Source organism: Pleurodeles waltl, chromosome 5 (assembly GCF_031143425.1).
Source record: "Pleurodeles waltl isolate 20211129_DDA chromosome 5, aPleWal1.hap1.20221129, whole genome shotgun sequence".
In the NCBI taxonomy this organism is placed as follows: Eukaryota; Metazoa; Chordata; class Amphibia; order Caudata; family Salamandridae; genus Pleurodeles; species Pleurodeles waltl.
The window spans coordinates 1,650,387,081-1,650,411,915 of record NC_090444.1 but is presented as its reverse complement, the minus strand read 5'-3'; positions in this window follow the sequence as shown (position 1 = coordinate 1,650,411,915).

Genomic DNA, 24,835 nt, shown 5'->3' with positions numbered 1-24,835 from the left:
ATATGTTGCAAAAAAATTCAAATATTTTTTTAACAGCAATGTGACATTATTGTGATGTAACATGTGCATGCATCTAACAAACTTAATTGTTGGAGACTGGTGACACATTTTACTGAATAAACATTAGAGGTGTACATTTTGAGCTACCGTTGAAGCACCAGTGACCTAACAATCCTTGTTGCAAAATGGTTTTGCTCATGCTTTTTTCAAGGGATTTTCAAGTGCAAGCGTCCCAGGGCAACTCATACCTTTACTTATGTAGGTGTGACAAGGATTAACTTTCTGTCAGGGTCCTTCTTGTGAAAAGGGAAGCTCCCTCGAACTCAAGCAGGAAACGAAGAAAAAAAAATAGTACCCTAAAGAACAGAATAAACAGGACAAAACATAATTATACAGTAGCTGGTCCCTACTCCCAAAGAAAAGGAGGGACAAACAGGCATGACTGACCACTAACAATGAAGGATTTTTAATGGACACTGAAACTAACAGACGAAATAGCGTTAAGTCTACAGTATAAATATACTTAAAAGTATACAAGAGGTTGCACACTTACGCTCGACCTAAAAAAACAGAGGCCTGCAGTTGGAAGAGGTGTCACCACTCCCTGGTAGGAAGCCTCACAGGCTGTGTGCCTAGAAGGCAAGCTTCAAAGGTGAAGCAGCCTTTAAAGGGCAAATGGCGGACACACACTAGAGAGCCTGCTCTTTTGTTCAGGTATATATTTTGGCATCAGGGACAGAGAGGAGAAAGCAGTTGTCAAATCAGTTTCCCGGTGTGCTTGTTGTCCACAACTCTAGGGTGGACTACCTTGTTCCACACACCAAGAGTGGGCTCCTGCTATCGTGGGAGTGATCAGAACACTGGGACAGCTAGACGCCATACATCTCAGTGACTTATCAGACTGGAAGGGACCTACTAGCCATTCGTCTAGTAACCACAGCATTTCCCCTGAGAGGACTTTCTAGGCATAAATATGGTACCCCTCACACCCAGACCTCAGATCTGCACAGGCGAGAGGGCCAAAGAAGGACTGCTGCTCCATTGATCTGGCACAGAGAGGCTACAGGCTGCACGAAAGACTGGACTGCATTTGCTGCTAGTAAAAGGAGAGTGTGCCTGTGGTGCCTGAGAGTTGCTGGAATGCACTTGAGTCACCCAAGAAGGACACTAGCCTCCAACAGAGGAAAGTGCTTCTTTTGCTGTGACTGTTGGTCAGTAGTCCAGTGGTAACTGGACTTTTGCTGGACCCACCAGAACCTGGAGGGACATTGACTCTTGTGGGCAAAATCCCTCAACCAAGACTGTGGACATGAAGTAGCCCCACGAAGCCCCTATCTACAGCACAGCATCCTCAACATCTTTAGCTTCCAGTATCCTCTGCATCAACCCTACTCCATTCAAGTCTATGGCTGTTTATCCACAGAACCTAGAACTAGACTGGAGACTGCTTGATGACAAGGTAACTGTCCTACAACTCCTTACTGCCTCTCCTACTTGCTCCCTGCCAGAGTTGGTCAACCAAAGCACACAGAGTACCCAAAGATAACCCTTCAAAGGTTTTACAAGGTTTCTGCTAACTGTGATAGTTACCATTGCTTGTTAACATTTTGAGTGAAAGGCTATGATTTATGTTTTACTTCAAAATCTCTCTCTCTGGAATCCACTGGTCGATTTTAATTGATCTGGAGTTTAAAAAATAATAACATTCGGATCTATTTTTATAAATTGGTGTTGCTTGTGTGACAATCTAATTTCATTGTTTTGTTACTTCTAAAGGTTTTATATGTGTTCTTTTGTTTAATCCTAACTGCTCAAATCCACAGCTACCAAGAGTTGAGCTAAAGTTTAACAAACAAGCCTACCTGGACTCAAGATGGTATTGTGAGTGTATTAAACGCTGAGGTACCACAACCACACAATATAATACACAACTTTCCTCACAGACATTACATACATTGCATGTTGGGTGTACTCCTTAGCAGTCTCTGAATATTTCAGAAATCTTGGAGCCATACAGTTGAACTCTTACACATAGTGAAGAAAGAATCCTCATATGCATTATTAAATACATAACAACTTCATCTAATACCATTCTCAGTAGCCGAGACACTATATATTACGCGGCTCCTACACAGAATCATTTCAATCCCTATCACAATGTTTTATTCTATGACTGCCAAAAGTATTGGTCCTTGGGTTGGTATGAAAGAATTCATGATACATTTCTACATCAGAGGTGGATAGTCCCATTTGAGTACAATTGTTTGAATGAAGAAAATTATGTTTTTGCATGTGTGGACAGCTGTAGGGACCCCCCACGGTCATTCTTTGTTGTGCAACTTGATTTCTCTTAATGGCCTCTGTAATATATCGATGCCAGGATTAGTGTGCTTCCTTTCAGGGACTCACACACAACACACATTGTTCGCAGATCTAGTTTTAGCATTTTAGCAAGCTCTTGCGGTATGACTAAGGGGGTCATTCTGACTCCCGCCGGCGGCGGTAACCGCACGCCCGGCGGGAGCCGCCGAATGATCGCACTGCGGTCAAATGACGGCGGCGGCCATTCTGGCTTTCCCGCTGGGCGGGCGGGCGACCGCCAGAAGGCCGCCCGCCGGCCCAGCGGGAAAGCACCTTCAACGAGAAAGCCGGCTCCGAATGGAGCCGGCGGAGTTGAAGGCGTGCAACGGGTGCAGTGGCACCCGTCGCGATTTTCAGTGTCTGCTTGGCAGACACTGAAAATCAATGTGGGGCCCTGTTAGGGGGCCCCTGCAGTGCCCATTGGCATGGGCACTGCAGGGGCCCCCAGGGGCCCCACGACACCCGTTACCGCCATCCTGTTCCTGGCGGTGAAAACCGCCAGGAACAGGATGGCGGTAAGGGGGTCGGAATCCCCATGGCGGCGCTGCAAGCAGCCCCGCCGTGGAGGATTCCCTGGGGCAGCGGGAAACCGGCGGGACACCGCCGGTTTCCCGTTTCTGACCGCGGCTGTACCGCCGCGGTCAGAATGCCCATGGAAGCACCGCCAGCCTGTTGGCGGTGCTTCCGCGGTCGTTGGCCCTGGCGGTCGGTGACCGCCAGGGTCAGAATGACCCCCTAAATGTGTACCTTATTTGTTGATAGTATCAGAATTGATACAATTCTGGGGAGTAACTTTCTATCACTTGCGTAGTCATATTACTGAAGATGTCCCTTGGCCAAGACTACAAACCGAAAATATATTTTTTGTCAAGATTAGCACGCTTGTTACAGCCCCCCTCCAAAAAGACAGTTTAAACCTCAGCAGCAAAGATTTTTCATTTTCAAACTGCTCACACCTCTTCAGTGATACAAACATTGCTCAAGACATAATATCCAACACATTTTGCTGACCTGGTGCGCCAAGTTTCCAACATATCCAGTACAATTGGTGTTGTGCATTGTTTCAAGAGCATCAGCTCTGGTCCAGTAACTGGATTCAAGACTGTGCTGGAACAAATACCCTTGTTCTTTCATTTGTTTTTCTCAACCATTTTTTAGGGTTTCCAATAATCCTGCTAATCACTGGTTGTGGGGCTGCCATCATCTTCTTCATTCTTAATGTATGCCCTGTCAGTAAGCAAAATGGAAATAATATGTCCATTAAACAGCTGTGCAGCGACAGACTGGTGAGCTACTTGGGAGATGAATACCTGTCTGAAATTGCTCAGAATTGAGTGTTGTCATTTAGGAAAGTGGGCCATCATGGAGTGAGACCAATGTTTTGGTGCATAAACTGTTCCTTTGCAATATGTCTGGAACTGCATCTGGAACGGTGGCCTGTGAATTGCATAGATGTTGAATATCTTGTGCAACCGTTTAGGTCACATCAGAGGATTTACCATGCAGTAATTATGCCCATCCTCCAAAAAAACCACTAAAATCACTTTCTGAGCGATTTGCAGACTATTGGCTTGAACAAGACATGGCATTTATGGCAGCACCGCCAACATCACTGATGTGCCCTTTACCCCCGGAGGGAGGAGAAGAGCCAAGCGCAGTTTCATCCAAAGAACAACTTGAGCTGTGTGCTGAATCACCAAATTAATCTTATCCATATATACAGCCTTTCACATGCAACCTGAAAGTTGTTGTGTGGCATATGAGTCCCCAGCATTGCAACGACTGAAAAGAAAGAAACCGTTTTTGTTGTACTGACGTTCACATGTATGGAAATACATTATTTTGTTTCTCTTCATCTTTGATTTTGTCAGTTTTAAATTGCATACATTTTTCCATTTGGCTTATCATAATAACACGCTCAGTTGGCTTACATTGACAAAATGTACCTAAGCCCCGATGTGAACATTTTATTGGTTACTGAAAATTGAGTCTTTGTTAATGCCTCTTAATGTTTTAACTCATAAATCAGGTAGATGAATCATTTGACCATTTGCTTAGAGAGGCCTTTACTCTAGAGCTATCCATAGTCAGCCTGAGTTCAGTTTTCTGGTTGCTGTTTATTTTGGACTGAGGTTGGACACATGAAACAGAAGCTGAGTTCAGCAAAGTTCCGCTGCCGGAGTGCGTGTTTTCCTTGAACAGCCGTCCCTCCTCCTGTTGCTCCAGCTGAGAGTCTGATAAACACAGAGGCAAGCTGTGTTCAGGTATGCAGGGTGACGAGCCATAATTATCCCATTAGACACAGTTTCTTGATGCTCTCAGAGCAATGATAAGAGAGGGGTATAGGATTTAGGAAACATATTCCTAAAAAACATATTACAAATGTTTGTCATTTTCACATTGCGATCAACCCTAGTTTTAACATGTTTTGTATGTCTCGTGGGTATAATGCATCGACTAAGTAGGAGGTTAGGGCAATACATTTTTTTCATCATACACTGTGTCATTATTAGTACAGAGTGTGACTTTCTAAGCACAAAAGGCTGGTTTCCCATGTACTACTGTGTCCCAGCAAACAAAAGGACTTTGTTTACTAGAAAGCACCTCCTCCCCTTAAGACGGGGCATAATGTGGGTCTACAGTTCACCAGATCCACCTTCTTCATATATAGTACATTGAACTAAGTCCTTGTGTTATCAGTTTAGCGTATCTAAACCTGTAGGCAAAAGGGTATACCCATCCAATACATATTATCAGGTTCTAACTAGAAATGTGATTACATTAACTTCATAATCAACCTGATGCTGTCTGATATATTTGAATATTTCTACTTGTTACTGCATATACATTTTCTGAAAAGTGGGCCCCAAAAGTTGTCTCTGCCCTCTACTCCTAAAACCATTGAAATGGTGTTGAAACTCCTGCACTAGGTACTGTTCCACACAGTCCACGTTTTCTGACAGGAGCTCTGTTAAACCACCACCCACTCAAGTGGCAATTTATTGTGAACAAATTAGAATGACATTTCCTTTGGAATTCTTTACTGCCAACAATTTCAGATAAATAAGAAGAGTTTACACTTTTTCACTATGGCTCCTACGTCAAGTGCCGTGGTCAGGAGGCATCTCGCTGTAGTGGGAAGGCCTTGATGCCTAATAGACTATGCATGCATCAGTTCTGAGCCTGCACAGGTGCCTGTTGTTACCTAGGCAGAGGTCTGCCATGAGCATGGTGATGCCAGGAGATTTAAAACCTCAGCTGGTGCACTTGTGGGGCAAAGATGCCATGGTTTAAGCAGTCCTCTGGATGCATGTTTCCAGGATTGTGAGGCAACCCTAAATTGTGATCACTAGGTCAAGAGCACAGGGTTTAAAATTGTTGCCACCGTTTTGCATGTGGTTTTCAATACAATGAAGAAAGAAGAACAGTAATGTTTCCATTTGCTATTCATTACAAATCGTATTGCAGGCAGATGCAAAGGTAATTGATAAAAAAAAGTAGGATGTAGCATGAATATTCCTATGTGATTCATGCATGGTAAATGAAACGGAAGAGGAAGATGAAGCAGCTGCAAATGCTGCTCTCTCTTCATCAAGATATCCTAAAAGTGAGAGAAACACCTTCACACACTATAGACTTGGTAACTTTTTGATCTCTTAATACATCACATTCTCAATTATAATTGATATTAATACATGGTGACCAATACATTTGTTTCATGAAAACAAACACCAATTTAAACTTGTTCATGGAAATTAATGTCATTTTCATAGCAAAATTGCAAGAACTGTTCTTTTGTGCAATGATTGCACACACAGACACACGCACACATAAACCAATAATAACGAATAACCACTGGAACAACAACTCATCTTGGGTTCAGGAGAAGCGTCTACTAACCATAATGCACTTAAAATGCCTGGTTAGGGGTGATAGGTGCTATATAAATCTAATTACAATGCAATGTACACCAGCACTAACACATGTATCAACAGGCACTTAGAACACTCAGGTATGGTCCTATTCAACTAAGAATAAACACTGACTGAGGTAGATATAGCCTTGTATTTAACACAAGATAGATATAGCCTTGTATATAACACACAAATACCTGGGTTGAAATACTTTTTAGGTCTGATGTGAAAGCAGAACTGTCAGAGTGGGTGTTAGCTCTGCCCGGAAGAGTAAGGTTCTTTCATTTCATGCTATTGGCTGTTTGGTATATCATTCTGCCTCCTATACAGTGTTTACAATTTAATGCATGAGGTACTGTTTTACTTCTCAAAGGTAATTAGTATTTAGTGTGCATTATGGTTCAGATGTACAAAGAAACTGGTCTGCAAATTACAACCAGTAATTTTGTGAACAGTAAAGAATTTTACGAGCCAAGCTATTTGCTAATAGGTCGGTTCATAAAATTCTGAAACAAAGTGGGTCTTAATCTTATTTACAAGCTGAATATTAACGAGGTAGTTCACAGATTTTGACTCACTATGATTGGAGGCTGTCAGCAGACCCCCATGTGTGATCGATTTTTAATAAAGTACTTTTTTAAATGCAGTCCATTTTCCTTAAATCAAACACTGCTGTGTTTAAAAGTTTACTTTTTTGGAAACTTTGTTTGAGAGTTGGTAGTGGATCCCTGCCTACTGTTCAACATTTTATTTGTATTTCACAAAAGAAACAGGTGGTCACGTCTAGTTAGTTTCAAAACCCTCCCTAAGCCAGGACTCCATAACGCCCAAGATGATCAGACTTTGGGATTGAACTATATCATTGACTTTAAGAGTGTGTTTATAAACAGAACAAGCACTGATAAGCCCCATTTTGATGCCCCTTGTTGGTAAATAGTCTGAAGATTTGATGGAACCTGGAAGAGACAAAGGAGTCAAAGGGGGTTGGCCAGACTTACATTTATTGAAAAAAATACCATTTTATATATGGCTCCGACAATCTCTAGCAGTAACAGAAAGGATGAAGATGTCACCCCTAAAGATTTACTGGACAAAATGAGATTCTACCCTGTTTCACAAAGGAGAAGGGACTCAAAGGTGACCCGTTCCCTTTTTGCAAATTCATTAGCATCAGAGCTCGGTAGTCGTTAATTTGTCAATGTTTTCTGACCGGATTTAGGTTGCACAACATTAGTGCATATACTGATTCAGTATTTGGAAGGATCCCCTACAACATGCCCCTTCCAATTTCCAAGTTGAGATGGGGTTGGTGAAAGAAACTGCGCACAAAATCTTCTTTTCTTTGTTTAGTTCCAATTACATGCAAAACGACCAACCCAGCCAAGACCTCTTAATCAATTTGGTGCATCCTATGATTTAACATTCCAATTCCCCTCTTAGCAACATGTTGCTAAGATACATCACGTTCCATATAACCTTGCACAATATAACATATATCCCTTCTCAAATAAATTAATTTAACCAAGCTTTTCCTAACAATAATTTCTATACAATGTTTTCTATCTTACACTTGTTGCTTACATTATTTTCCTTTCTTACAATTAATTTCTATACAATGAACAATCATATGTAATAATCTCCAAATGCCTTAGTAATCAGTTTTTTCTCTGGATACATTTAACTTGCATTTAAATTTTTACACAGACACTCACATGTAATAATCTCTTAAATGCCTTGGTAATTCTGTTTTTCTTCAGGATTTCCTCCTCATCTCCCTTCCATTCTTTCCTGCACATCCTTCATTATTCTTCCTCTCACTTCTTTGATCTTCCTTCTCCTCCTCATCATTTGCTTCCACTCTTTTCCACTTCCTTAATTCAGTTACATTACACTTCACCACATCCTTCATATTCCATCTCTTTCCATCATTTAATTCCACACTATATCTATGCACCTTCATAACACATTTTGGTAATGACCATTTAGATATACCCTTCTTCACACCTCCTACTACCCTGGTCTGTACAACATCGCCACGCTCATACACACATCCCTCACCATTCTTAACTTATTTTTCGTAATCACTGTCTTCTCTGTACTCTGCTAAATACCTCTTTCTCATTAGTTTTTTTCCATCCCATTCTTCCCATCCAACCCGGTACAGCTCTTGTACATGGCTTCCTTCCTTTCAACAACACAAAAGGTGATTCCAATGTAGTGGAGTGTGGTGTTATGCAATAACTCCATAACAACTTCTTTATTTAATCTGTCCATTTTAACCCCATTTTGTACTGACAACTGTATATTCTCACTGAGGACTCTGTTAAAACATTTCACCAAACCATTTTCACAAGGATGCCCTACCACAGTTTTAATATGCTTAACCCCACAATGTGTTAAGTATTCTGCAAATTCCCCAGAAATGAATTGCAGACCATTATCCATCACCAATTCCTCAGGAAAACTTTCTCTCCTCCATACCTCTTCACAAAATCCTGTCATCATGCAAGATCTAATGTCATGCATAATGCTAACTTCAGGCCATTTGGAACACTAATCCATCATCACCACAACATACATTCTACTTCTTCCTTCAAACTCATATGGCCCACACAAATCCATAACCACTTTCTTCCATGGTTTACATGGAAATGATATAGGAACAACAGGAGTATTTTTTTCCACATGCGTTTTATCACTACACGCACACTCCACACACCTTCTAACATCATTATCCATTCCAGGCCACCAAAAGTCCTTTCTCACTTTTCTTTTCATTCCCGACATGCCACCATGACCCTCATGTAAAATCTCTAATAGTGTTTCTCTTAACTCTTGTGGTACAACCATTTTGTCTCCTCTTTTTATAATATCATTTTGTTCTGACAGCTCAGACCAAACATTCTTGTAATTCACAAGAACTTTCCTGTTCTCATTCAAACTCGACCACCCTATTGGTAGACTTAATTTTATCAATTTCATTTCTTCATCTCTCATTACTGCCGCTTTCCACTAAAATTCAGAAATTGCCTTACTTTTAGTGTCTGTTGTGTCAGCCACGACCCATTCGTCGTCCTCTTCTTTATCACTCATCTCCAACAGTAGTCTTGACAAACAATCTGCATTGACATTCAATAAACCAGGCACATATTTCATAGTAAACGTAACCTGTAAATCCATCTTGCAGTCCTTGAAGACGCTTGCCCAGCTTTCTTCATTGTAAACACATCTATTAAAGGTTTATGATCAGTTTGTAATTCAAATTCTCATCCCCATATATAATTTCTGAAATGTTGCACACCCCACCAACATGCCAGCGCTTCCTTTCTATGGTTGAATAACTCGCTTCTGCTCCCTTTAGCGATCTGGAAGCAAATGCTACCACTCTTTCTTTTCCTTTACTTGCTTGCATTAACACAGCTCCTATACCATGCATACTCACATCCTCAAATGGTTTCAATTCCACTGCTTTTATAATTTTCATCTTCAACTCATCAAAAGATTCCTGACATTCTCTATTCTACTCTTACTTTTGTCCCTATTTTCATTAACTCCTGCAACGGCTGTGCACTATTTGCAAAATTCTTTGCAAATTTTGCATAATATTCGGCTAGTCCTAAAAAAGTCCTCAACTTATCCTTATTGCCTGGACATGGTGCATTCTCAATAGCTTCCATTAACTTTACTTTAGGTTTAGTCTCTTCATATGATATCTTGTGCCCCAAACACTCAACACTATCTTGAGCAAATTTACATTTACTTATCTCCAGTTAACCCAGCCTTATCTAATCTCCCACACACATTCCTCAATAGGTCGTCATGTCTTTTGCCATTCGCCACCCATACCATAATATCATCCATGTCTCCCAGTATATATGATCACTCTTTAAAATACCGCTGATGTGGATGCAAGCCCGAAAGGCATACGTACAAACCCGAATGCGCCTTCAGGAGTTATAAAATATGTCAAATGTCTCGATTCAGGATGTAATACAACCTGATGGTATGCACTAGACAAATCGAATGTAAAATACACTTTCACCCCTTTGCCACTTGCCAATAACTCATTGATGTTGGGAATGGGATACCGATCCACCCATATGTTATCATTCAGGTCTCTCAAATCCACACACATCCTAATTTTTCCATTAGGTTTCCGAGCTATAACTATGGGACTTAACCATTTTGACGAATCTATATGTTCAATAATACCCATTTCCAGAAGTTTATTTAATTCTGCTTTTACTGCTTCCCTCAACACCACAGGTACACTTCTAACTTTATGAACTGTTGCAATGGCTCCATCCTTCAAAATGATTTTGTGCATAAACTTCCTCAAACATCCTAATTTGATTTCAAATAATTTTGGAAACTCATTCCTCCATTTTTCAATACTTTCATTCCCCACAACCAAAACTAGTTCTTCAGTATTCGGATTCAATCTCATACTTAGCATTCTTTGTTCTTTCCAACCTAGCAAACAGCACCTCTTTTCCGTCATATACACCCAAAATGTAGCTGTCCTTTGTTTGAAATTGTTTTTGTCTGGAAACATCCCATAATCTGTAACTTATGCCCACCATAACCGAACAACTCAATTTTAGTCATAGATAACTCCAACCTCCCCACCTTGTGCCATGTTTCTTGGTCAATTAATGTATAGGGTGTACATGAATCTGCCCACATTTGTATCTTAACATCATTCATTATCACCGTACACTCAGGAGGTCTGTACTCATCCTGTTCCAACACGTTAATTATATTTTCTACATATGTAGTGCATGTCACTTCATTATGAGACTTTTTGTTCTGTCACATAACATCAAAACCTCAACATTACTATCTGATGAACTGTTATTATTCCCCATAACATCATTTCCCACTAAATTTACATTACTTTTGTAATTAACTTTCCTGACATTACATGCCCACAAATTTTTTTCCAATCTTATTACAATTGAAACATTTGCTTTTAGTGGCAGGACTGTTTTTATACAATGCTACATGCTTATTGCTACCGCACCTATAACACATCCCGATCTCTTCTCCGTTAATCACTTTCCAAACTTTGTTTAATGGTTTCTTATACCTGTCATCCCTTTTTACCTCTTAAGCTACAGCATCATGCACATCTTTTTTTCCAACTCTTTTACATAACGTGTAGTATCCTCAATCCGTTTAGCTACCATAATGGCTTTATCTAATGATGGATCCTTTAAATGCAGCAACCTTTCTTGTATTTTAATACTCTTAGTCCGGTTAATCAACTGGTCCCTTATTATTTCCTCATGTAATTCTTTAAAATTACACATAATTGCTAATGTACGCAATGCACTAACATGCTGATCAATAAATTCACATGGTGCTTGTGCCCTTGAAAAGAATTTGTGTTGTTCCAGCACAACACTAATTTTCTTTCCATAGTGATCCTGCAGTGCTTTAATCGCCAAAGTGTACACATTTTCTTCTTCTCTTTCCTCATCTGAACCTGAACCATTTTCCCCTTCAATATTTGGGCATATGTAAGGCAGTGTCTTAAGTACTTTTCTCCCCTCCACTCCTAAACTATGTTTTAACAAGGCCAACCTCCTATTTGCTAGAAATATGGCACCTCCTAGAGCCTCCAAATATGTTTCAAAGGCCTCTCGCCAATCTTCCCAAGACATACTTGGATCCCCTGGAGTAGCTAAAAATACAGGAGAAGGAGCAATCAACTGCATTGATATATTTGTTTTGCTACCAAATAAACTAACAACAAATCTTGTATTAAAAATGTTTTTTGTCTCTTTTTTTTTAACCCCCAAAAAAATCACCGTCATCTTTTATCTAAACACAACAAACGTACACAATAAAAGTAGTCACCGTTGTCTGCTGTAATCTTTTACTTATTGCTTCAAGATACGACTAACATGCTTAGCAAATGCAATATTTTCCACAGTTTAACATGGCCGACAAACAAACACACTTCAAGTTTATTTCTAGACATCGGTACTCTAGATTTCCGACATCCTACATCATGCGAGATCAGCTGCTGTTCATACGCTTCTCTTACAGCTGATGCTCCAATCCGGCATGCAGATGTGGGCTGCTGCCAATCCGCCTCCCAACAAGACCGGCACACCAATCCAGCATGCAGATGTGGGCAGCACAATTTGAGCACTCCACGTCCTCGCTCTCATAAACGCTGACAATGGTGAGCACACGCCTCAGCTTCAACGTAGTGCCAAACTCGCAACACAATAAATCTTCTGGTATACGTGAATCCACTGCGTTCCTCCAGCACTCCAGCAATGCTCATAAACTGCTGACATAAATGTGATACAGTGTCCACATCAGCTGCTTATAAAATGACATGGCGTGACCAAACCTTTGTGCTCTCCGTTGTAGGATCTCAAAATTTTACCGCATACATCTGAATGTCACACAGGCCATAAATAAACTCCTTGCAAAACTGTAATCCTCTCCTCATACTGGCTGGCACAATTCCTTAGGAATCACAAATCCTTTCTCTTTGTACCCAAATGCTTCTCCATCTGGGTTGGTCCACGTAGGAGCATATATGGGTGCATCCCACCCTCGTCGCCATTGACAGAAACTGCGCACAAAATCTGCTTTTCTTTATTTCCAGGTACAAGCAAAACAACCAACTCAGCCAAGTCCTCTTAATCCATCTGATGCATTTTATGGTTTAACATTTTAATTCCCCTCTTACCAACATGTTGCTAAGATACATCACGTTCCATATAACCTTGCACAATATAACAGTTGCAATCCCATTTTAGGAGTCAGAAAAAGTTTACTACTTCCTGAAATAGGATTAGTACATTTAAAACAGCATTTAAATGGCTGCAAACATCAAATCGGGCTGATTGCAACCTTTAAAATGCTTAATAAATATGACCCTGAATTTCCATGTATAGGCGTGTACAGCATGCATTTTTTTTTTTTTTTCAATGAAGCAGAATTTGTTAAAATATTTTACGTCACGACTTAAAATTGAAGCTAGACGTATTGGCTTTGCCAATGCTATCAGATAAACAGTTTGACACTCCTCCTTGCTAGCTGAGTCTTCACACTAAATTAATAAAGGGTTCATAATGTCAATTTAAGAGCCAAATTGTCAAATAACAGCCTAGCTATAAAAAGTGTGAGCACTAAATAGTAAATCATTCCAAAGGAAACATCGGTATAATTTGTTCACAATTAATTGCCATTGGTCTGATGAATGAAGTAGTAAAACAAGTTTCTAATTCGGTTGGCACAGAAAATCAATAGCACGCTATAGGTGCAGAAGCAGATAATTTATGAAGAAACAAATATGGAGTTAATTAACTTCTGTCAAGCGCCACAAGTGGTTTGAAATATTTGCTCATCAATTTTAAATTGCCCACATTAGTGCTAAGCAATAATTTAAACAGTTTGTAAGACATCTTATCCACATCAAGGGAGGTTTGCACAACCAATAAAAGGATGCACTCTTCACAGTGCTTTTTGAGGTGAACTCTCTGGGCCTCATACACGAAATGTGGTGTACAATATGTGCAAAAACATTAAAACACTGTAAATAATATTTGTTGCCTTACTGACAAAACAACCAGTCTCCCACAGCTCTGTTATACCAGTTGAAGTTAAGACATGTACATTACTTTTCTATGAGTAGTTTTGTCTTTCTCTTTTCCTAAACCTTCATTGCAAGTATTGTGCAATTCCCAATTAGGACGTAAACGTAATTTCCGTCAGAATCGGAAATTACAGAAGATGCATAAATACAACACTGTGCTCCTTCAGGCCTTTAGCCAGATCAAATCTGGTAAAACTCACGATGGGAAAAAAAGCCAATATGAGGAACTACTGCGGAGCAAAGTACGGTATGCCCAATCGCTGCAATAGTTCACCATTTCTTAGAAGACCACTGTAGTGAATCCTAGTTTGTTTTAATGGGATACAGGAGTTTGGTTAGCCTGTGGCTTGCAGATTCCTGCCCCTGTCATCCAGTGACTTTTACCCTACTTAGCTTGCTCTGTTTTAGTGCATTTATTTAATTAATTCTTTTAAGATGGCTGCCTTGTTTTGACTTAGGCCCATGATTTGATTTGCATTATCAGTGTCACCGCGCTAAGGCATCAAGATCAGGCAACAAATACAAGCAAACTGTAGGTGTTCACTTTAGGTACTTTCCCTCTTCATGCTTTTGAGGGAATTGTTTATTTTAATTACCGTCCCAAGGACGCATTGTTATCTATTGTTTGGGAACAAACCTACGTCAGGGGTCCAAGCAGATCTGTATAAATACTCCTCACTATATCAGATAGTTAGAGGGATTCCAACCAGATGCCATCGCTGCTATCGATGCTGCACGTCGCCTTGACACTGACTCCGTCTTCGTGTCCCTGCGGAGTCTGAGCTAGAGACCTCATTCCAAGGTAACAAGGGTTGGGGGCTCTACTCATGGACATGGCATTGGCAGATTGAGGTTTAACATACCCAGCTCTCTTCTAGGTTAGAGGTTAGGCCTACATGCTAGGGCATTAGGACATATTACACACTTCATGTTCTTTCATGATATTGCAATATGGTGGGGGTCTTTGTATTAATGACTCTTGTCTTTACCATTTTATTTCTTGCACTGTTCAATATCCTAATCATTGCAGCCCATGCAACTTATCGCAGAATGCAGTTTTACTAAAATAAAACCTATTGAAAATTCTACTGCATCTTCTTCATTGCCTGTGTGTGTGACTGAGACATGTTGTTAATGTGAGAAAGGGGTAATCTCAGTTTAACCACGATGCTCCCTGAGATGTCATACTTTTGAGTCCATGCTTAAAGGCTGCTACAAATCACCTTTGACTGTCTTGGGTTTTTGGTGAGGTACTGATTGTGAGCCGGAAGGGTTGGGATGACAGTTGCGTTTTGTTGTAGGATTGGCATAGTCACCTACAAACATAAGCACTGTCATCCTTAAACCAGCAGTCTTGTCTAGAGCAAGAGTCCAACTACGACACCATCAGGGCCCCTTCAGAATAGTAGGCTAACTCGGCATCCCAAAATTACCGATATACATGCAGAATTACCAGTTTTGGATTACTGCAATGCTTGCAATTGAGCACATGTAAATCACTTGTGGATATTGTGGCTGGATTAAGAAATCATCATCTCTGAGTAGTCACTGTGTATTTTTGTCCTACTCCAGGCTTAATTGTGTCTACTAGTTTGTACTAGTAAGTAAATTTTACTTAGAACTAAGTACACAAGTTTGTACTAGGAAGTACATTTTACTTAAATGAAAAATGTTTGGAAATTTCAGAGTAAGTCATGTTTAAGGCTTGAGCAACACATTAGGACACACAGAATACAAAGTGAATTAGGTCTGGATGAATTGTGTCTGGTGCACTTCCTCCACTTGTGGGCATGGTCCATGCATTATTACATCTTGCCAAACCTAGGATTAGGTAATTAGTGAAATTTCACAATTGATCCTTGATTGACTTTTCTCTCATGTTTAAATACCTTTGATTCCTTTTTTATGTATAAATACCTTCAATTCCTTTTTTTATCTCAAAAATAACTTCTTTAAGCTAACACGTCTCTGTATGTACACATACACATATGAGAACCTCTAGGGAGAAACTGATTTCCACTGTAATACTTCAGTAACCACTTCAACTCTATCATCCAACCAGACATCTACTCTCAATCTCACTCGCCCTCGCACAAGTCCCTGCATCCACAGAAGCAAGACAGGAGAATGCTTTTTCTCCTACATTGCCTCCAAGACCTGGAATTACCTTTTACAAGACATCAGGACTGCCCCTTCGCTACTCAGCTTCCACAAGAAACTGAAGACCTTGCTTTTCAACCAGAAGCTCCACCCAATCTACGACCTGCTCCAGGCTCTGGATACACTCATGGGGGACAAGAAGCGTCTTTCAAAAAAATCTACTTAAAATAACATAACATTCCACAGGGGAAAACGTAAACTGGCTTATTAATACTGCAGCACGGCATTACTGTATCCCATGGTAGAAGTAATTCTAAGTGTTGGATTGATGATGCAGTTCACCACACCAGTCTAAATCATGAGCAGTGCTTAATTTCAGCCAAAAAGGGCCATCAGCACTTATTTTTCTGCCTCAGACATTCATCAAAAGCATCAGAAAAAAATAAATGAATAAAGTGTAAAAATAGAAGAAGGGAAAGGTGGACAAACCATAATAAAGGGAGAAAGCAGTAACCTGTGGGAGTAGGATAAAGGGGCAGGGAGTGTCTGGCAGTGGATTAAAGAGGCATGAGGAGGTTCCAAGAGCACCCAGCCTAGGCATTCAGTGTCCAAGTCCTTAATTCCAGCCAGTAGTTGCCGCCAGTGGTTGCCGGTTTGGGGCGGGGGTCATTGGCACTTGTTTTTCCTCATCAGATATTTTCTGAGAAAAGAACACGAAGGAGGAGGGGAGATAAGGAAAAGCTGTCACCATAGGAGAAAGCAGGAACCTGCGAGAGTGTTGTTGGTATACTATCCCATCCAAGAGCTTGATTACAGTGAGATGCTGTTACTTTCAACATTCAGATGTATTTGGGTATATTCATTACATCCCTGAATATCAAGTGTGCAATAACCAATGCTTGCTAAATGTGTCATTTACTATAACCAATGCTTGTTGGTTATGCACATTGTATTCCACCTCCTCCAACTGTAACTGCCATAATATGTGCTCTTCACAGTGTGATCTGTATTGAACATGTGCCATAATCGGCAGGATAATTGCTCATTTCTTTAACATACAATCAACTGCCAAAAGGCACATGTGCACATTTTATTATATAAGCATGCATGTGAGTCTGAGGCCTTGCTTGGCTTTGTACCTATTTCTCTGCTCACATGTTTCCAGTGCAAGTCAAGTTCCTTGTGCTCTATCCTGCCTCCAGTTGAGTTCCAGTGTTCCTCGTTCTCCAACCGGCTTCCAGTCGAGTTCCAGCATTTCTCATCCTCTGGACAGCCTCCAGTCATGTTCCGGCAACCCTTGTCCTCTGGTCGGCTTCCTGTGGAATCCCGGCTCTCCTCTTCCGTCTTCAGCTGACGATCCCATATTTCATGTAAAAGTGAGAAAATAAGAAATGTGAAAAAAACAGTTTGGGTTCCTCTGAAATTGTCAAGCAAGTAACTTCATGAAACAAAACAGAGCTCTGTCTTGTAAATAATTTATGACAATAAGAATTAGCGTGATTTATCGCTTGGGTGGGAATCTAAGATACCACTAAAAAGACATTAGGGAAAGATGTGTTTCCTGTAACAAAGCACTGCCCTGAGAATTAGGAGATTGGAAATAGAGCAAGTTTATCAGAATTATTATTGGCAAGAGATTACGCCAGAACACAAAGAAGCCCTTTAGTCAAGTAGATTGTTTTTGAATTTGGACAGTGCTTTAGAGACTCTGAAAGTATTGTAAAAAGAGGAAAAAACTTGTTCAGCCTTATAGAAATGTGTGCACAATGTGTCAACAATAACTGGCATTATGCGATGTACAATAGTATTTAATGTATTAATGAAGTAATTGTTTTGCAGCCCAGAATCCTAAAAAAACAGGAACCCAGTATTTTGTGAAATCAGCGGTCCAGGGTCCAGCAATCTGAGTCAGCAGTCCATGAAGCTGAAGCTGATATTTTCTCTTTTTCTCTTCCCAAAACCTCCTTCCCCTTGAGGACTTGCGAGAGGGCAATGTACTCTTCACCGGGGTCACGTTTGTCTTCACCGGGTTTGGGGAATCGTCATCACCTCATCGGAATGCCTGGAATTCAGGTGGGTGGCTCGCACAGAACAAAGAGTGAGATAAAGGAGCAGGGAGTGTCTAGAGGTGTCCTAAAGATGCCTGATGTGGATTCAAGACTATGCAGGCTTGTTTTTTGGTGCTCTGACATGAAATAGCACTGACCGCAGGCTTCTAAGCAGTGCTTTTGGGCACCAGCAATAACTCTTTTACAAATTAAGCAGTGAACACATGAAATCTCCCATATGGCCTCTAACACTAGTTACCGGCCGAATCAGCAAAACAATTGGGCAAGAACACTGTACTTCTCTCGCGCTTCATCTACTCGGATTACACCAGGAAAAAGATGGTAAAAGGTACATGAAAATATGTGCCCAGGACAAGTAAAAAAATGTAGGACAGAATGTGTAGACACAGATTTGCACAGTCCTCAACAGTAAACTTCAAGTTTAGCAGTCAGATCACATTCTGGAGTTATGTACTTTTCAGTATTTCAATTCCAGAGTCTGTATTATCTGATTCAATATCCCAGTATAATTTATACGGCTTCAGCAGCCTTTGTATTTCTGATTCGAGACGAAAAAGGGTTTTCAGCCTGGTTCGGAATTACAAGTAAAGCTGGTACACCACACCTTTGTGTTTTAAAGTCTGATATCTACATGGGGGAAAACAGCTTGGAATTAAGGAAAATATGACACTGTTGCTACTGAAACGCATATTCCTGCTGTTACTCCCAATAGTTCAAGGGTAAGTTTGTAATACCACAGTAATACTGCAAGTAGGAATTAATATACCCCGCAGTATTTAATTCCGGGCACAGTATTATAGATGAAATGTTACCACATTTGTTTCAACATGAATTGGAACGAAGGACAAAGTTAGAACTGAATTGATGTTCACTTTTGCGTGGGACTTCCCTGGCAAATTATCTGACAGACATTTAGGACCACCCATCAGCATACAAAATTCTAATCTGCCCAACTGTGATGCATGCATGACAGGATAAATTAGTAAAGTATACCCTACTTTGAAAAAAATGAGTTGGTACTCTCACCCAGACTCACTCGAAAAATATTAATTTTCTTCTGGTCACTTTTGTTTTTTTTTAGATATTATGTCAGAGTGGGACACAACATCAACATCTAATGCATTGGCCCAGGAACATTGATCTTTAATAGAGAACAGTACGCTTTGTTGAAATTATATAGCACTTGGTGGGTGGGGAATTTTTCAAGTGGAAGGACAAAGTGAAAGAATACTGTTGAAATTTATGTCTGGGTCGTTTTCAATTCACAAAAGGTTCTGCTCCTGAAAATGTTCAGTGGCTTTCTGCACCATTTTACGTGGTGCTTGACACACCTACAGCCAGCCAGGACAATATCAGAATGTAGGCAGGGAAGTGCAAAAATGGAAACCAAGGTGGAAGTCTTCTCTATATGTACACCCACCATCTGGAACAATAACTCGGTTACTACGAGGGTGACCCCAACCATGCTCCAATTTAGGAAACGGCTAACGAAAGACCTCCTTAGCAAACACTTCATCACAATGCAGTAATTGTATACATCCGCTCATGTAACCAAGCTGCTGTGAAATTACAAATTTACTGCATCACTGCCTTGCCCTTTGTTATGTCACCCTATAAAAGTATCACATGCATACGCACATGCATACATCTGGGTGGAAAAGGTAAAGTAAAAAAGGTATGGTTTTTGTTTTTAGGTCGAGCGTGCAAGCGCTCCCACCTGTCATCTATTCTGTGGGCTTTAGCCACGCCCATCTCTCGCCCATCACTGTCATTTGTTCATGGGTTTGCCTTCTAAAATTCCCTTGATTTCATTTGTGAAAGGCATGAATACGTCATGCCTTTTTTAGGTGTTTAGACCTCCTCAAGAACATCCGGCAAGTACTGTATTGTTAGGGTTTGCATGGGTATCTGTTATCTTGGTAGACTATTTCTTTTCTGTTCTTTCTGCCGCCTAACTTGTATCTACATGGGCGCCGTGCTTCATGTTTCAGCACAGCGCCCACTATCTTGTTTACTTGTCTAACAGCACGAGCGCAGGATGTTTTCAGTCACTCTGAGCGATGTATTTTGTTTACGGCTTTAATACATGTTCACTCCTAAAATTTGCTGTGGATTGCCCCTTCTGCTCCAGACTCATTCCTGTAATCCCAGAAAGAGGGCGGGTTACTCATTTTCACCAACCACTATTGTTTCCTGCTGGTGGCATCCTGCTCTCCCTGTGCCGTCTCTCCCCATTCCTTTAACCCACCCCCACCACCCCTCAGAGACCTCTGCTTCTATTTTAAGTTACTCGAACTCCTGCTCGAAAAGCTTTTCACATGTTCAATGCCGTTTCGTTGCTTATTTTTTAAATGTTGCCAGATGGAGTCATTTATAAGCTCAAATGCTGTTCGAGTTACATTGCTGTATGATAAGATCTTGGCTATTTGCTGTTTAGTGAGACCTCAAATGTGCTTCTCTTACATCAGTGGACTGAAGCCTGGTTCTGATGTCAGCAACAGGGAAATAATTCCAAGGACGTTTCCCTCATTAGCACATGCGCAGTGCTCACCACCAGCAGTGCGCATCCTCTAGGGATATTTGCACAGCCACAACATATTAAGTGAATGCCTCTTTATTTTGCTTCCTTTGTAATGGTTCGTTTACGTTGCTACTTGCGTGCTGCCAGTTCGATCTGTGAAACAGTTCCCATTATTTTCCTGCCTACAGACTTGCTCCAGTGGTGTACCATTGAGGCTGGCGCCGTTGCTGCTGAGTGTTTTGACTTGTTCCATTATGTGTTTGTTTTGTGAGCCAGCAGACATGGCAGTCTCAGCATCACTCACTCCTTTAAGATTTGGAGGCTACTTTGCTCACATCTGACATAGGAAACATGAGTAGTAGGAAGGGATACCTTTAATCACCATATTAAAAGTGACAGTTATCCCGCCCCCGGAAGTGACATCATTTCCGGTGGCTGGGACTTCCGGTGTCCCTGAAAGCCCTCCCCGGAAGTGACGTGGATGCATGGGTGGTGTCACGTGGTTTGTGACCTTATGGTGTTGCCGAGCAGAGCCCCCCTTTTTTTTTTTTAAATGTTGCATATAAGGAGCTGGTTAGAACCGGCTGTCAAACCGTGAACCAGTGCTGAAACTGTTTGTCAAGGCGCCATGAAGAGATACAATCCAATCGCCAGAAAAGCCGCCTCCTCAGGGACCCTGAACACTATTGGTAGATATTACCGGACCCTAGCACCTCTTACGATGGATGAGAATGCACAACAGGCTGTCCCTGACACCCTGGATACCGATGTTACCGGTTTTCAAGAGGAACTTTGCCATCGGCTTGAAAAGCTCAACCTCAAGGATGTGTCGACCCTGATATCCCCTATTAAGGGGGCCGGCAGTGACAGCGATGCCTCGAAAGATGAATTAAGTGTTGCATCTAACTTCATAGACATTGAAGATATTGAAGAATGTGTAGCACCACCGAATTCGCCCATCTATGAAGACATGGGCTTCCAGGAGGACCCCGAGTCAGAGGCCGTTGTTGTACAGCCGTCAGTTGTAAGCTCCGGCGATGTTTCTACCCCGATGGACCTCTGCGACTCCCAAGATTTCAGAGGAGCCTCTGAGTGTGGTGAGAATGTTGAGGTTAGTAAAGACATTTTCTTCTTTTTTTTTTATGCCTGTATACTCTGGTGTCATACTTTTAACTAATAATGTGTCTTGTGCTTTCTGTTTGAACCCTAGAAAGCAACTGAAGAAAGAGAGCCTCTAGAAGGGTCCACGCCAAAGGTTAACACTGTAAATTTTTACTGCTTATGCTGTCCCAGACAGTCTGAAAGTATTACAAGCCAGAACAAAGAGCCTCGTAAGAAATGTGTTTGCTCCTACACTAGCCGCGATTTTGAAAAGGAACCTCCGGGCGTACCCTATGACGCCATATGGCCAGTTAAAGGGTTTGCAGCGGCCGTTGTGAACACGTGTGTTAAACGGGATTATTATGACCTTTGTTATGGGCATAAAATTAATGAACCTCAGCAGGAGGCTCACGAATGTCTATACGATGCGTACACTGCAAGAACAATTCTCCACATTTGTAGCCGGCTAGACCCTCACCGGGTATATAATTTGTTAAGGGTGGTGTACAGGCTGTCAGCTGTGAAGAAAGGTGTCCACGGTGATATGATTAAGGTCTTGGCTGCGGCTGTCAATGAGATCCGATACGCTGCTGAGCCCTGCTCAAAACTCAACCGTATGCACGGGATGTGTCCCCACTTTGACAAAAGTATGATAGAAAGGGTTATAGAAAGACGAATGTGTGACATTTATTATAAAAACAGAAGAATGATGTCTTTAGCCCCACGAAAGCAGTTAAAAAAAATAATAATAATAATAATAATAATAATAAATAAAGCAGACCATAAATGTGTTACTTAACGCTCCATACTTACTCACTTTTAGGTGGGGAATCCGGGTATCGAGATGCAAGATGTCTATGAGTTACACCCGGGCTACATCTGTATCGGGAGATTGATATTTGTGCTGGTTAAAGAAAGAATAGCTGAAATACAACCTGTGACTCTGCGGTATCTGAACATTTCGGAACCTTCGGCCTTGTTGCAATGTAGCAGTCATGTGTGTATCGCCAAGTGGTGAATCAATGGCCGGCTAAACGCATCTGTTAAATGCCGGACCTCGGACAAAGATCACGATCGCAAGTTAAGACTTTCACCTGAGACGGGAATACATGGGGCTTTGGAGCACATGACTGAAGATTATCTCACAAATAAAGGTTCTGCATTGTCCTACCTAGAACTGTATGAACTGTTGAATTCTGTCAGTATCCTGAGCGTTCAGAGTTATAGGCGTGGGAGCGGGAAGTCATGTCTAGAGCTATTGAGAGTATAGCTATAAAAATATCAAAGTTCGTGACGCTTAGGGTTTGTAAAAGGACATGCTCTGAGTAACATGTGTAATGGCTGTTGTACTATGTATACGATTGTAAAAAGGCCACAGCGGGCCATCGTTTTGACATCTATAAGCTACGTAGCACAAAATGTCAAATACACGCTGGTTGTGTAGCCCAGCCACACTTTTATGTTTTTTATGTTTAATAAAATGACCTTACACAAAACAGGCGTCTTTCATTTCGTGGTGATGGTGGGAGACAGCATGACGGATGCGGCTTTCAGGAAGCTTTATTACGATAAACAGGGGGTTGGAAGCTTCGGAGGCTCCGAAGCTCTATTTAGAAGGGCTCGAGCTGAAAATGAATCTGTAAAACGTGCCAGTGTGAAAACATGATTAGCTGGGGAAGAGGCTTATTCGCTACACAAACCTGCCAGGATACGGTTTAAGAGAAGGGCCACCGTTGTTAACGCACAGCTCGATTATCAGTGGCAAGCTGACATAATCAGCCTCCAAGATCTAGCAAAACATAACGATGGCTCCATGTATATATTAACAGTCATAGATGTCTTGTCCAAGTACGCCTATGCAGAGCCATTAAACGATAAAAGTGGTACCAGCATTACATCTGCTTTTAAAGACATCTTCGCTAGCGGGCGCGTGCCTCAGAAACTACAAACAGACGACGGAATGGAATTTTTAAACAAACATTTCCAAAAATTATTAAACCAGCACACTGTTCAACATTTTGTAACGCACACAGAGGTAAAGGCTGCAGTTGTAGAGCATTTTAACCGTACTTTAAAGTCGAAGATGTGGCGATATTTCACCGCCAACAACACCTACAGATACGTGGATGTTCTACAGGCTTTTATAGATGTTTATAACGCCACCTACCACAGGACAATCAAAATGGCCCCCTTTAAGGTAACAAGGGATAATTTGTTAACTGTGTGGAGAATGGTGTATGGTGGGCGTCTCACGTCGAAGGTCAAGAAACCGTCTTTAAAAGAAGGGGATCATGTCAGGGTTTCAAAGTTGAAAGGTGTCTTCACCAAAGGCTACCAACAGACATTCAGCGATGAGATATTCATAGTGGAAAGTGTTGAGTTTAAAGAGGGGGTATATTTTTACAGGTTAAAGGACTACGATGGTGAAAAGGTAGCAGGTGTCTTTTACAACAAAGAGTCACAGAAGGTACCCTACGATCCTAACAGGGTGTACAGGGTCGAAAAGGTTCTGAAACGGAAAGGGAGCGGTGCCCGGAGACAGGCGTTGGTCAAATGGCGAGGGTGGCCCGAGAAATTTAACAGTTGGGTTCTGGCCAGCTCGTTGCACAGTGTGTGAGGTCAAGCTGTAAGCGCCAAGATGGAGAACTCCCCTTTTTATATCACGCTACCATCCAATGCTTCGAAAGACATGTTCCCAGACAATCAGATTTCGAGTTATACGGTGAAACTGGCAAAGCCAGTGGATTTGAAAGGACCCTGGGAGGTGGCACTAACGGAAATACAGTACCCTAGAACTTGGAATACATTTACAAAGTCCGATGTTAAATTTCATATAAATCGACCTCAGGATGCCCTGACCTTTCCCCTGACTTTCCCACATGGCTATTACCCAACCGTAGCGACGGTGATCGAGGCCATCAACAAATCTATAAGCAGCGTTGAAGAGTATGCGAATATATATCTGGTATTGGATTGCATTAGAAGAAAAGTCTTTCTTAAAGCCCCTGAGTATGATACTAGGTTTAAATGTAGTGGTAAATTACAACGGATTTTAGGGACCGTACAATATGTGCAAAAGCAGGTGGATCCAGACCCTACATGGCCTGATATTAACAGCGGATTTTATACACTCTACGTTTATAGCGAT